Source organism: Myxine glutinosa, chromosome 3 (assembly GCF_964187855.1).
Source record: "Myxine glutinosa chromosome 3, kmMyxGlut1.1, whole genome shotgun sequence".
NCBI classification, from domain to species: domain Eukaryota; kingdom Metazoa; phylum Chordata; class Myxini; order Myxiniformes; family Myxinidae; genus Myxine; species Myxine glutinosa.
The window spans coordinates 185,880,849-185,894,204 of record NC_136263.1 but is presented as its reverse complement, the minus strand read 5'-3'; the positions used below and the strand labels follow the sequence as shown (position 1 = coordinate 185,894,204).

The 13,356-nt window shown below is 37.6% G+C and overlaps 6 non-coding genes across 6 annotated transcripts; all 6 read left to right on the top strand.

Moving 5' to 3' along the window:
- The first annotated feature begins 2,057 nt into the window (after nucleotides 1-2,057).
- Nucleotides 2,058-2,130, top strand: TRNAV-AAC (transfer RNA valine (anticodon AAC)). The gene has a single exon. It is a non-coding gene; the product is annotated as a tRNA-Val (tRNA).
- Nucleotides 2,131-3,563: 1,433 nt separating this feature from the next.
- Nucleotides 3,564-3,636, top strand: TRNAV-CAC (transfer RNA valine (anticodon CAC)). Its single transcript has one exon. It is a non-coding gene; the product is annotated as a tRNA-Val (tRNA).
- Nucleotides 3,637-7,171: 3,535 nt separating this feature from the next.
- On the top strand, nucleotides 7,172-7,244 carry TRNAV-CAC (transfer RNA valine (anticodon CAC)). The gene has a single exon. It is a non-coding gene; the product is annotated as a tRNA-Val (tRNA).
- Nucleotides 7,245-7,778: 534 nt separating this feature from the next.
- On the top strand, nucleotides 7,779-7,851 carry TRNAV-UAC (transfer RNA valine (anticodon UAC)). The gene has a single exon. It is a non-coding gene; the product is annotated as a tRNA-Val (tRNA).
- A 643-nt stretch (nucleotides 7,852-8,494) lies between these two features.
- Nucleotides 8,495-8,567, top strand: TRNAI-UAU (transfer RNA isoleucine (anticodon UAU)). Its single transcript has one exon. It is a non-coding gene; the product is annotated as a tRNA-Ile (tRNA).
- Nucleotides 8,568-9,096: 529 nt separating this feature from the next.
- On the top strand, nucleotides 9,097-9,169 carry TRNAV-AAC (transfer RNA valine (anticodon AAC)). Its single transcript has one exon. It is a non-coding gene; the product is annotated as a tRNA-Val (tRNA).
- Nucleotides 9,170-13,356: the final 4,187 nt, after the last annotated feature.

Genomic DNA, 13,356 nt, shown 5'->3' with positions numbered 1-13,356 from the left:
AGCAACGCTCGGAACTGTGCCTCACTCGGGGTTACCCCAAAGTTCTGTGCCACAAACGCCATGGTGCCTATCGTTAACACCTGTTAACCTTCACCCAAGACTTTACCCCAATTTCTCAAAATTTTTTTACCAATTAATAATTAATTAATAAATTTTAATTAACAAAAAAATTATTATTTTATTATTTTATACAATTTTAAATCCCGGACGTAGACCCAATTGCGAAACCGCAAATCGTAATTTGGACGAGCCCCCAATTCTGTTACGTGGTCCCCTCGGTGAATACCTGGTCTCGTTGACCCCCGGACCGTGAGAGGAACTCCGCCAGCAAGCTGTATTATATATGCGCTTTCGCCACGCAATCCATAGGAATTTCACCCAGGAGACAACTGATGTTCAAGGATATATTTCCAATGGTAATGACACCATACAATTTCAAGGACACAACCACGGAGATTTTCCCCGAGCAATCAACAATACACAACCATCAACAATTCCCAATTCACAAACACTTCCCTATGAGTAAGATGGCCATCTTATATTTGTGTGTCCCGGTGAGTACTCACACCCCCTTTCGGTCTCTGCTCCTCACAATGTCTCTGGGCCCCTCCTGACCAAGATACTGGTCGGCGTCTCCGCACTCGGGCGGTTGAACGAACCCCGGGTGGACGTTTCTCCACCGGGCAGGTATCGTACCAGGCACCGTGGCTGCAGCCCCTCGTGGCCACGCGGAGCGGGTACGGTAGAGCAAGCCAAACCCCACGCCGCTTGCAAGGCGCTTTAGGCCCCAACGTGCGACCCGCACGCGTCTGTTTAGACGGTGCCGCGAACGACACCAGACGCGGGGTCGATGCACGGCCCCACGTCAACTTGACGTCTCCACCGGGCAGGTACACGTCCCGGTGATTCCTCTCGCCAGACAGGCTTCGGAACGCCGCTTTTCCACGCAGTGCAAGGTCGATCCCACCTTTTTGGTCGGAGCGGGGCGAGGAAGAATAATACTCGTCCTTTTTTCCTCGTGTCTTTTTCTTTTCCGTTTCCGGTCACTTCCGTTTCCGGCCACTCCCTCAGAAGGGCTGCTGACCCTCCAACCACAACAACTACACAACAACTTAATATACTACACACGGATAAGCAAAGACCTGAATGGTAATTCACATACATTCACATAAATATGTAACACTATCTCTTCTGTGTCTTTCCCTCATTACCTTGTAATCTACCCTTCTTTTCCACCACTAATTATATCCTCCTCCGGAGGTCTTGAGAACTGTACCCCTTGTGTCGTTTCATTTATCCCAGTCGTTGTGTCCTTTCCAAATCATTGATTTAGCATAGCGCGACTTGGTCAACGTCGGGTGGAATCGGGGTCTAGTCGGGGAATAACTGTTAGGTCGCGGCAATACCACCGCTCGGTAAATAACATCTTAATCCGCGATTCGTAACAATATGTTTCTGTGGTGTAATGGTTATCAAGTTTGCTTCACACACAAAAGGTAACCTTGGTTCAATACCAACCAGAAACATAGACTTTTGGTTGTCATGTTATTTGCACTTTTCCCCATTTGTTCAATGATTGTTTTGAAGGATGCAGTTCAGGTTAAAAAAAAGAAAGTTTTTGTTGCCAAACTTCGTTCTGTCATAACTTAGCTGAAAGTCCAAAACAAATGAAAATCTTTTGCTGTGAGAATCTAAAGCATATCTCGTTCTGTGTTTTCAGTTGAAATCTCTTTCATATTCTGTTGAAATCCCCAAAAATATGGTGCGTTAAATCAAAAGCTTTTTTTTACTTCCCACGTGTCTTTGAAAATTTATTCGAGAGGTTCAGCATTTGGCCTCCCCTCATTCAATTCACACATTTTGGGAAGTGCATTTAATTGAAAGAGAAAGGTGAGTTAATTCCTCCATTGGAGAAAAAGGTAATGTTTTTTAAAATGTTAAAATCATTGAAAAGTCTAAAAAAAAAGCTTATGCGGAAGTGATTCCCTTGGAAGTTTTCATTTTGCAAGAACTAAAGATGATTTTTTATATTGGAAAACTACCGACTTATTTCATTTGTTTCTGTAGTGTAGTGGTAATCACGTTCGCTTAACTTGTGAAGGGTCTTCAGTTCAATTCTGAGCAGAAACATATTGCTTTTAATTTGAAAAATGCTTGACTCTTGATCAGCAATTGCAAAATGTTTGAATTTCCAATTTCCTGTTGTTTTTAACGTTCTTCCGAGATTTAAATGCAGGTTGTGCAAACCGATTAATCTTTGAAGAAATTGAGTGTTTTAAAAATTCTGGTCCTAACTTTCTTCACATTTAAAACTCCCACTTTGCCTCTTTTAGAGAAAAATATTGTTACGGACGCGGTTTAGATGTTATTTTTGACCGAGCGGTGGTGTATTACCGTGACCTAACAGTTATTCCCCGACTAGACCCCGATTCCACCCAGACGTTGACCACATCGCGCTATGCTAAATCAATGATGGAAAGGACACAACGACTGGGAAAGAGGAAACGACGCAAGGGGGTACAGTTCTCAAGACCTCGGGAGGAGGGTGTAATTACAGTGGTGGAGAAAAGGGGTAGATTACAAGGTAGTGAGGTAAAGACACAGAAGAGATAGGCACTTAATTACAGTCTTATCTTATCCCAGACAGACCACAGACAAACGGAACAAGGCTGACTTACACAGGGATTGATGGCAGGGAAGGACAGGTAGTTCGATAGCACAAGGTGCACCTTGGCTCGGGGACACGATCAAGCACGGTCCAAGAGATGCAGGGAGGCCTCACAGCGCTCGGAGGTGGCGTCTTTCTTTCTCCAAGCTCAGCGCGCATCTGACGTCACCTCCCTCTTCCTGTGCATGCTCAGCGGGGAGTGACACGCCCTCGGCTGGTTGGCTCCGCCCCAGATGGGACCGGTCCGCCGCTTCCATTGGGTGCGGGGGTTACCGGGCTCCGCCCTTGACGAGGAGCTGACAGGGAGCCCCTATTTGGTAACCCCGTCGAGCACATGTTCGATGGCGGCTCGTTGGGAAGGCCTCGTGCCCTCCCAACACCCCCTACCAACTAAGCCGGAGTGAGGACGTGCACTCCCTGTGCACGCCGCCGCCATTGCTGTTGTTGTTGTTGTTGTTGCTGAACCGTGAGGAAGAGCTGCGGGGAGGTATTGGGAGGTCCTAAACTTCCTAACGGTGCCATACAATCACATTCTGGTGCAACGAAGGGTCAGAATTAATGAAAACGAGTCCTTAACTGACATAGACTAAGAATAACTAGCAAGATGTCCTATAGTTGTCTTACATGAGATGCGGTGAACCTGGGCACGACATTTAATGGGGGAAATAGGGGGAGGTCGGGTCTACAGAGTGTTGTTTACAGAAAATGGGACTAGGGAATGGGGGATTGGGGATAGTTGGGAAGTATTGAGGAAATAGGAGAATATTTACAAGCGGATATGGATGGATGCAAATCCCATATCCGCAACAATATGTTTTAACCCAATGAATGCGGAAACACTGCTATTCATTTGAAAAAACATGTTGTAAAAAGTAACCATGGCATGTACGTACATGTTTCTGTAGTGTAGTGGTTATCACATTTGCTTCACACGCAAAAGGTCCTTGGATCGATACCAAGCAAAAATATAGACTTTTGGTTCTCATGATATTTGCACTTTTCCCCATTTGTTCAATGATCGTTTTGAAGGATGCAGTTCAGGTTTTAAAAAAAAGAAAGTTTTTGTTGCCAAACTTCGTTCTGTCATAACTTAGTTGAAAGTCCAAAACAAATGAAAACCTTTTGCTGTGTGAAACTAAAGCAAATCTCGTTCTGTGTTTTCAGTTGAAATCTCTTTCATATTCAGTTGAAATCCTCAAAAAATATGGTGCATTAAATCACAAGCTTTTTTCCCCTTTCCACGTGTCTTTGAAAATTTATCCGAGAGGTTCAGCATTGGGCCTCCCCTCATCACGCATTTTGGGAAGTGCATTGAATTGAAAGAGAAAGGTGAGGTAATTCCTCCATTGGAGAAAAAGGTAATGTTTTATAAAATGTTAAAATCATTGAAAAGTCTAAAAAAAACGCTTTTGTGGAAGTGATTCCCTTGGAATTTTTCATTTTGCAAGGATTAAGGATGATTTTTTATATTGGAAATCTTCCCATCGATTTCATCTGTTTCTGTAGTGTAGTGCACTACATGACAGAAAAGGATATGTATATGCAATGGTCACTGTTTATAACATTAAAAAACAAGAGCATTGTTTCCGCATTCATTGGGTTAACACATCTTTTTCTCTGAAAGAGGCAAAGTGGGAGTTTTAAATGCGAAGGAAGTTTGGACCAAAATTTTTAAAACACACAATTCCTTCAAAGATTAATCCAGTTCGCACAACCAGTTTTTAAATCGCCAAAGAACGTTAAAAACAAGAGGAAATTGGAAATTCAAACATTTTGGAATTGCTGATGAAGAGGCAAGCATTTTTCAAATTAAAAGCAAAATGTTTCTGCTCAGAATCGAACTGAGGACCTTTCACGTGTAAAGCGAATGTGATTATTGATCATGTTTGTTTTACACGCAAAAGGTCCTCATTTCAATTCGGAGCAGACACATTCTGCTTTTAATTTAAAAAAATGCTTGCATCCTCGTTCACAATCAAATAATGTTTGAATTTCCAATTTCGTCTTGTTTTTCACGTTCTGTGGCCATTTAAAAACAGGTTGTGCAAACCGATTAATCCTCGAAAAAATTGAGGGTTTTAAAAATTCTGGACCAACCTTCATCACATTTGAAACTCCCATTTGAACTCTTTGAGAGAAAAAGATGTTTTCAAGTGTGATTTATAAAAACAAATGTTGTAAACAGTAACCATTATATGTAAACACATGTTTCTGTGGTGCAGTGGTTATCATATTTGCTTCACCTTTTCAATGTCCTTGGTTTGATACCAAGCAGAAACATGGAATTTTGGTTATCATGTTATTTGCACTTTTCCCCATTTGTTCAATGATTGTTTTGAAGGATGCAGTTCAGGTTAAAAAAAAAAGAAGTTTTTGTTTCCAAACTTCGTTCTGTCATAACTGAGCTGAAAGTCCAAAACAAATGAAAACCTTTTGCTGTGAGAAACTAAAGCAAATATCGTTCTGTGTTTGCAGTTGAAATCTCTTTCATATTCAGTTGAAATCCTCAAAAAATATGGTGCGTCTAATCACAAGCATTTTTTCGCTTTCCACGTGTCTTTGAAAATTTCTTCGAGAGGTTCAGCATTTGGCCTCCCCTCATCCTCTTCACACATTTTGGGAAGTGCATTGAATTGAAAGAGAAAGGTGAGTTAATTCCTCCATTGGAGAAAAAGGTAATGTTTTATAAAATGTTAAAATCATTGAAAAGTCAAAAAAAAAAAGCTTCTGCGAAAGTGATTCCCTTGGAAGTTTTCATTTTGCAAGAACTAAAGATGATTTTTTTATGTTGGAAAACTTCCGATTTATTTCATCTGTTTTTGTAGTTTCGTGGAAATCACATTCACTCAACACGTGAAAGGTCTTCAGTTATATTCTGAGCAGAAACATTTTGCTTTTAATTTTGAAAAATGCTTGCCTCTTTATCAGCAATTCCAAAATGTTTGAATTTCCAATTTCCTGTTGGTTTTAACGATCTTTGGCGATTTAACAACAGGCTGTGCAAACCGATTAATCTTTGAAGAAATTGAGTGTTTTTAAAATTTTGGTCCAAACCTCTTTCACATTTAAAACTCCCACTTTGCCTCTTTCAGAGAAAAAGATGTTTTAACCCAATGAATGCGGAAACAATGCTCTTGTTTTTTAATGTTATAAACAGTGACCATTGCATATACATATCCTTTTCTGTCATGTAGTGTTGATCATGTTTGTTTTACACGCAAAAGGTCCTCATTTCAATTCGGAGCAGACACATTCTGCTTTTAATTTAAAAAAATGCTTGCATCCTCGTTCACAATCAAATAATGTTTGAATTTCCAATTTCGTCTTGTTTTTCACGTTCTGTGGCCATTTAAAAACAGGTTGTGCAAACCGATTAATCCTCGAAAAAATTGAGGGTTTTAAAAATTCTGGACCAACCTTCATCACATTTGAAACTCCCATTTTAACTCTTTGAGAGAAAAAGATGTTTTCAAGTGTGATTTATAAAAACAAATGTTGTAAACAGTAACCATTATATGTAAACACATGTTTCTGTGGTGCAGTGGTTATCATGTTTGCTTCACACTTCAATGTCTTTGGTTTGATACCAAGCAGAAACATGGAATTTTGGTTATCATTTTATTTGCACTTTTCCCCATTTGTTCAATGATTGTTTTGAAGGATGCAGTTCAGGTGAAAAAAAAAAGAAGTTTTTGTTTCCAAACTTCGTTCTGTCATAACTGAGCTGAAAGTCCAAAACAAATGAAAACCTTTTGCTGTGAGAAACTAAAGCAAATCTCGTTCTGTGTTTGCAGTTGAAATCTCTTCATATTCAGTTGAAATCCTCAAAAAATATGGTGCGTTTAATCACAAGCATTTTTTCCCTTTCCACGTGTCTTTGAAAATTTATTCGAGAGGTTCAGCATTGGGCCTCCCCTCATCATATTCACACAATTTGGGAAGTGCTTTGAATTGAAAGAGAAAGGTGAGTTGATTCCTCCATTGCAGAAAATTGTGATGTTTTATAAAATGTTAAAATCATTGAAAAGTCAAAAAAAAAAAACCTTATGCAGAAGTGATTCCCTTGGAAGTTTTTTCTTTGCTAGGACTAAAGATGATGTTTTTTTTAATGTTGGAAAACATCCTGTTGATTTCATCTGTTTCTGTAGTGTGGTGGTAATTGCATTTGCTTTGCAACATGAAAGGTCTTCAGTTCACTTCTGAGCAGAAATATTTTGCTTTTAATTTGAAAAATGCTTGACTCTTGATCAGCAATTACAAAATGTTGAATTTCCAATTTCCTGTTGTTTTTAACGTTCTTTCGCGATTTAAATGCAGGTTGTGCAAACCGATTAATCTTTGAAGAAATTGAGTGTTTTAAAAATTCTGGTCCAAACTTTCTTCACATTTAAAACTCCCACTTTGCCTCTTTTAGAGAAAAAGATGTTTTAACCCAATGAATGCGGAAACACTGCTATTTATTTGAAAAAACATGTAAAAAGTAACCATGACATGTACATCCATGTTTCTGTAGTGTAGTGGTTATCACGTTTGCTTCACATGCAAAAGGTCCTTGGTTTGATACCAAGCAGAAACATAGACTTTTGGTTATCATGTTATAGGCACTTTTCCCCATTTGTTCAATGATCGTTTTGAAGGATGCAGTTCAGGTTAAAAAAAAAAGAAAGTTTTTGTTGCCAAACTTCGTTCTGTCATAACTTAGTTGAAAGTCCAAAACAAATGAAAACCTTTTGCTGTGTGAAACTAAAGCAAATCTCGTTCTGTGTTTTCAGTTGAAATTTCTTTCATATTCAGTTGAAATCCTCAAAAAATATGGTGCATTAAATCACAAGCTTTTTTTCCCTTTCCACATGTCTTTGAAAATTTATCCGAGAGGTTCAGCATTGGGCCTCCCTTCATCCTATTCACGCATTTTGGGAAGTGCATTGAATTGAAAGAGAAAGGTGAGTTAATTCCTCCATTGGAGAAAAAGGTAATGTTTTATAAAATGTTAAAATCATTGAAAAGTCTAAAAAAAACGCTTTTGTGGAAGTGATTCCCTTGGAATTTTTCATTTTGCAAGGATTAAGGATGATTTTTTATTTTGGAAATCTTCCCATTGATTTCATCTGTTTCTGTAGTGTAGTGGTAATCACATTCGCTTTACATGTGAAAGGTCCTCAGTTCGATTCTGAGCAGAAACATTTTGCTTTTAATTTGAAAAATGCTTGCCTCTTCATCAGCAATTCCAAAATGTTTGAATTTCCAATTTCCTCTTGTTTTTAACGTTCTTTGGTGATTTAAAAACTGGTTGTGCGAACTGGATTAATCTTTGAAGGAATTGTGTGTTTTAAAAATTTTGGTCCAAACTTCCTTTGCATTTAAAACTCCCACTTTGCCTCTTTTGGAGAAAAAGATGTTTCAACCCAATGAATGCGGAAGAACTGCTATTTATTTGAAAAAAAAAAGTCGTAAAAAGTAACCATGATATGTACATACATGTTTCTGTCATGTAGTGTTGATCATGTTTGTTTTACACGCAAAAGGTCCTCATTTCAATTCAGAGCAGACATTTTGCTTTTAATTTGAAAAAATGCTTGCCTCCTCGACAGCAATTTTAAAATGTTTGAATTTCCAATTTCCTCTTGTTTTTCACGTTTTTTGGCCATTTAAAAACAGGTTGTGTAAACCGATTAATCCTCGAAAAAATTGAGGGTTTTAAAAATTCTGGACCAACCTTCATCGCTTTTAAAACTCCCATTTTAACTCTTTTGGAGAAAAATATGTTTTCAAGTGTGATTTATAAAAACAAATGTTGTAAACAGTAACCATTATTTGGAAATATGTGTTTCTGTAGTGTAATGGTTATCAAGTTTGCTTTATACACAAAAGGTCCTTGGTTCGATACCAAGCAGAAACATAGACTTTTGGTTGTCATGTTATTTGCACTTTTCCCCATTTGTTCAATGATTGTTTTGAAGGATGCAGTTCAGGTTAAAAAAAAAAGTTTTTGTTGCCAAACTTCGTTCTGTCATAACTTAGCTGAAAGTCCAAAACAAATGAAAATCTTTTGCTGTGAGAAACTAAAGCAAACCTCGTTCTGTGTTTTCAGTTGAAATCTCTTTCATATTCAGTTCAAATCCTCAAAAAATATGGTGCGTCAAATCACAAGCTTTTTTTCCCCTTTCCATGTGTCTGAAAATTTATTCGAGAGGTTCAGCATTGGGCCTGCCCTCATTCAATTCACACATTTTGGGAAGTGCATTTAATTGAAAGAGAAAGGTGAGTTAATTCCTCCATTGGAGAAAAAGGTAATGTTTTATAAAATGTTAAAATCATTGAAAAGTCTAAAAAAAAAGCTTATGCTGAAGTGATTCCCTTGGAAGTTTTCATTTTGCTGAACTAAAGATGATTTTTTATATTGGAAAAACTACCAACTTATTTCATCTGTTTCTGTAGTGTAGTGGTAATCACGTTCACTTAACACGCGAAAGGTCTTCAGTTCAATTCTGAGCAGAAACATTTTGCTTTTAATTTGAAAAATGCTTGACTCTTGATCAGCAATTCCAAAATGTTTGAATTTCCAATTTCCTCTTGTTTTTAACGTTCTTTGGCGATTTAAAAACTGGTTGTGCGAACTGGATTAATCTTTGAAGGAATTGTGTGTTTTAAAAATTTTGGTCCAAACTTTCTTCACATTTATAACTCCCACTTTGCCTCTTTTAGAGAAAAAGATGTTTTAACCCAATGAATGCGGAAACACTGCTATTCATTTGAAAAAACATGTTGTAAAAAGTAACCATGGCATGTACATACATGTTTCTGTAGTGTAGTGGTTATCATGTTTGCTTCAACACGCAAAAGGTACTTGGTTCGATAACCAAGCAGAAACATAGACTTTTGGTTCTCATGATATTTGCACTTTTCCCCATTTGTTCAACGATAGTTTTGAAGGATGCATTTTCGGTGAAAAAAAGAAAGTTTTTGTTGCCAAACTTCGTTCTGTCATAACTTAGCTGAAAGTCCAAAACAAATGAAAACCTTTTGCTGTGACAAACTAAAGCAAACCTCGTTCTGTGTTTTCAGTTGAAATCTCTTTCATATTCAGTTCAAATCCTCAAAAAATATGGTGCGTCAAATCACAAGCTTTTCTCCCCCTTTCCATGTGTCTGAAAATTTATTCGAGAGGTTCAGCATTGGGCCTGCCCTCACCCTATTCACACATTTTGGGAAGTGCATTGAATTGAAAGAGAAAGGTGAGTTGATTCCTCCATTGGTGAAAAAGGTAATGTTTTATAAAATGTTAAAATCATTGAAAAGTCTAAAAAAAACGCTTTTGTGGAAGTGATTCCCTTGGAAGTTTTCATTTTGCATGTACTAAAGATGATTTTTTTTATATTGGAAATCTTCCCATTGATTTCATCTGTTTTTGTAGTGTAGTTGAAATCACATTCACTTAACACGTGAAAGGTCCTCAGTTCAATTCTGAGCAGAAACATTTTGCTTTTAATTTGAAAAATGCTTGCCTCTTCATCAGCAATTCCAAAATGTTTGAATTTCCAATTGCCTGTTGTTTTTAACGTTCTTTGGCGATTTAACAACAGGCTGTGCAAACCGATTAATCTTTGAAGAAATTGAGTGTGTTAAAAATTTTGGTCCAAACTTCCTTCACATTTAAAACTCCGACTTTGCCTCTTTCAGAGAAAAATATGTTTTCACCCAAAGAATGCAGAAACAATGCTCTTGTTTTTTAATGTTATAAACAGTGACCATTGCATATACATATCCTTTTCTGTCATGCAGTGTTGATTATGTTTGTTTTACACGCAAAAGGTCAGCATTTCAATTCGGAGCAGAGACATTCTCCTTTTAATTTTAAAAAATGCTTGCCTCCTCATTCACAATCAAATAATGTTTGAATTTCCAATTTCGTCTTGTTTTTCACGTTCTTTGGCCATTTAAAAACAGGTTGTGCAAACCGATTAATCCTCGAAAAAATTGAGGGTTTTAAAAATTCTGGACCAACCTTCATCACATTTGAAACTCCCATTTAAACTCTTTGAGAGAAAAAGATGTTTTCAAGTGTGATTTATAAAAACAAATGTTGTAAACAGTAACCATTACATATAAAGACATGTTTCTGTGGTGCAGTGGTTATCATGTTTGGTTCACCCTTCAATGTCCTTGGTTTGATACCAAGCAGAAACATGGAATTTTGGTTATCATGTTATTTACACTTTTCCCCATTTGTTCAATGATTGATTTGAAGGATGCAGTTCAGGTAAAGAAAAAAAACTTTTTGTTTCCAAACTTCGTTCTGTCATAACTGAGCTGAAAGTCGAAAACAAATGAAAACCTTTTGCTGTGAGAAACTAAAGCAAATCTCGTTCTGTGTTTGCAGTTGAAATCTCTTTCATATTCAGTTGAAATCCTCAAAAAATATGGTGCGTTTAATCACAAGCATTTTTTCCCTTTCCACGTGTCTTTGAAAATTTCTTCGAGAGGTTCAGCATTTGGCCTCCCCTCATCCTCTTCACACATTTTGGGAAGTGCATTGAATTGAAAGAGAAAGGTGAGTTAATTCCTCCATTGGAGAAAAAGGTAATGTTTTATAAAATGTTAAAATCATTGAAAAGTCAAAAAAAAAAAAGCTTCTGCGGAAGTGATTCCCTTGGAAGTTTTCATTTTGCAAGAACTAAAGATGATTTTTTTATGTTGGAAAACTTCCGATTTATTTCATCTGTTTTTGTAGTGTCGTGGAAATCACATTCACTTAACACGTGAAAGGTCTTCAGTTAAATTCTGAGCAGAAACATTTTGCTTTTAATTTTGAAAAATGCTTGCCTCTTTATCAGCAATTCCAAAATGTTTGAATTTCCAATTTCCTGTTGGTTTTAACGATCTTTGGCGATTTAACAACAGGCTGTGCAAACCGATTAATCTTTGAAGAAATTGAGTGTTTTTAAAATTTTGGTCCAAACCTCCTTCACATTTAAAACTCCCACTTTGCCTCTTTCAGAGAAAAATATGTTTTCACCCAAAGAATGCAGAAACAATGCTATTTTTGTTAATGTTGTGAAAAGTGACATTGCATATACAAATCATTTTCTGTCATGTTGTGTTGATCATGTTTGTTTTACACGCAAAAGGTCCTCATTTCAATTCGGAGCAGAGACATTTTGCTTTTAATTTGAAAAAATGCTTGCCTCCTCGTCAGCAATCAAAAAATGTTTGAATTTCCAATTTCCTCTTGTTTTTCACGTTCTTTGGACATTTAAAAACAGGTTGTACAAACCGATTAATCCTTGAAAAAACTGAGGGTTTTAAAAATTCTGGACCAACCTTCATCGCTTTTAAAACTCCCATTTTAACTCTTTTGGAGAAAAATATGTTTTCAAGTGTGATTTATAAAAACAAATGTTGTAAACAGTAACAATTATATGTAAACACATGTTTCTGTGGTGCAGTGGTTATCATGTTTGCTTTACACTTCAATGTCCTTCGTTTGATACCAAGCAGAAACATGGAATTTTGGTTGTCATGTTATTTGCACTTTTCCCCATTTGTTCAATGATTGTTTTGAAGGATGCAGTTCAGGTGAAAAAAAAAGAAGTTTTTGTTTCCAAACTTCGTTCTGTCATAACTTTGCTGAAAGTCCAAAACAAATGAAAACCTTTTGCTGTGAGAAACTAAAGCAAATCTCGTTCTGTGTTTGCAGTTGAAATCTCTTCATATTCAGTTGAAATCCTCAAAAAATATGGTGCGTTTAATCACAAGCATTTTTTCCCTTTCCACGTGTCTTTGAAAATTTCTTCGAGAGGTTCAGCATTGGGCCTCCCCTCATCATATTCACACAATTTGGGAAGTGCTTTGAATTGAAAGAGAAAGGTGAGTTGAGTCCTCCATTGCAGAAAATTGTAATGTTTTATAAAACTAGGGCATGCCCGTACTATATATATGCCCGTACTATATATCTATCTAAAATTATATCCCCCCCCCCCCTCTATTTACATGAAATGGTTTGGTTCATTCGCAACGCCAAAGCGAACGGCGAACGGCTTGCGAGTACAGTGACAATCCCCCCCCTCTATTTACATGAATGGTTTGGTCCATTCGCAACGACCACAGAACCCCCCCCTCATGCAATGGTTTGGTCCAAAGCGAACGGCTTCCGGAGTTTGGTAAAGCAATCGCCATCGCGTGCACAAACGCGCAGGAAAGCGAATGAATCGCAAATTCGTTTTTATTAGTGATACGAATTGAATTGGGAGAAATTGGGAGATGAATGAATTGGGAGAAATAATGCGCATAAGAAATCGAATTACGTACCGTAATGGCGGTCAGCTCGTAACGCGCTCAGCTCCGCTCGTCTCACATCGGCCACGCCTACGCAACAAAGCGTTCTGTGATTGGATGCCGGAAAGCGTGCTGCCGGACAGTCGTCACTGTCCGGAAGTTCGCAAATCGCAGTTAGGATGAATCGTTTTAATTTAATCGCAGTTTGAATTCGTTTTAAAACATAGTTTAACGGCAACATAGTTTTCCAACGTGAAATAAATGAATACGCTGTCAAATGTGCCGTCCGAGGCAGAGCCTGATCGCCACGTTCGGCACACGTGATAGCTCGCTGCTCTCTGATTCGTTGAAGCGTTTTTTGGACATATCTCGGTAAGTAATTGTCCGATTAATATGAAACCTTGAAAAGGCAC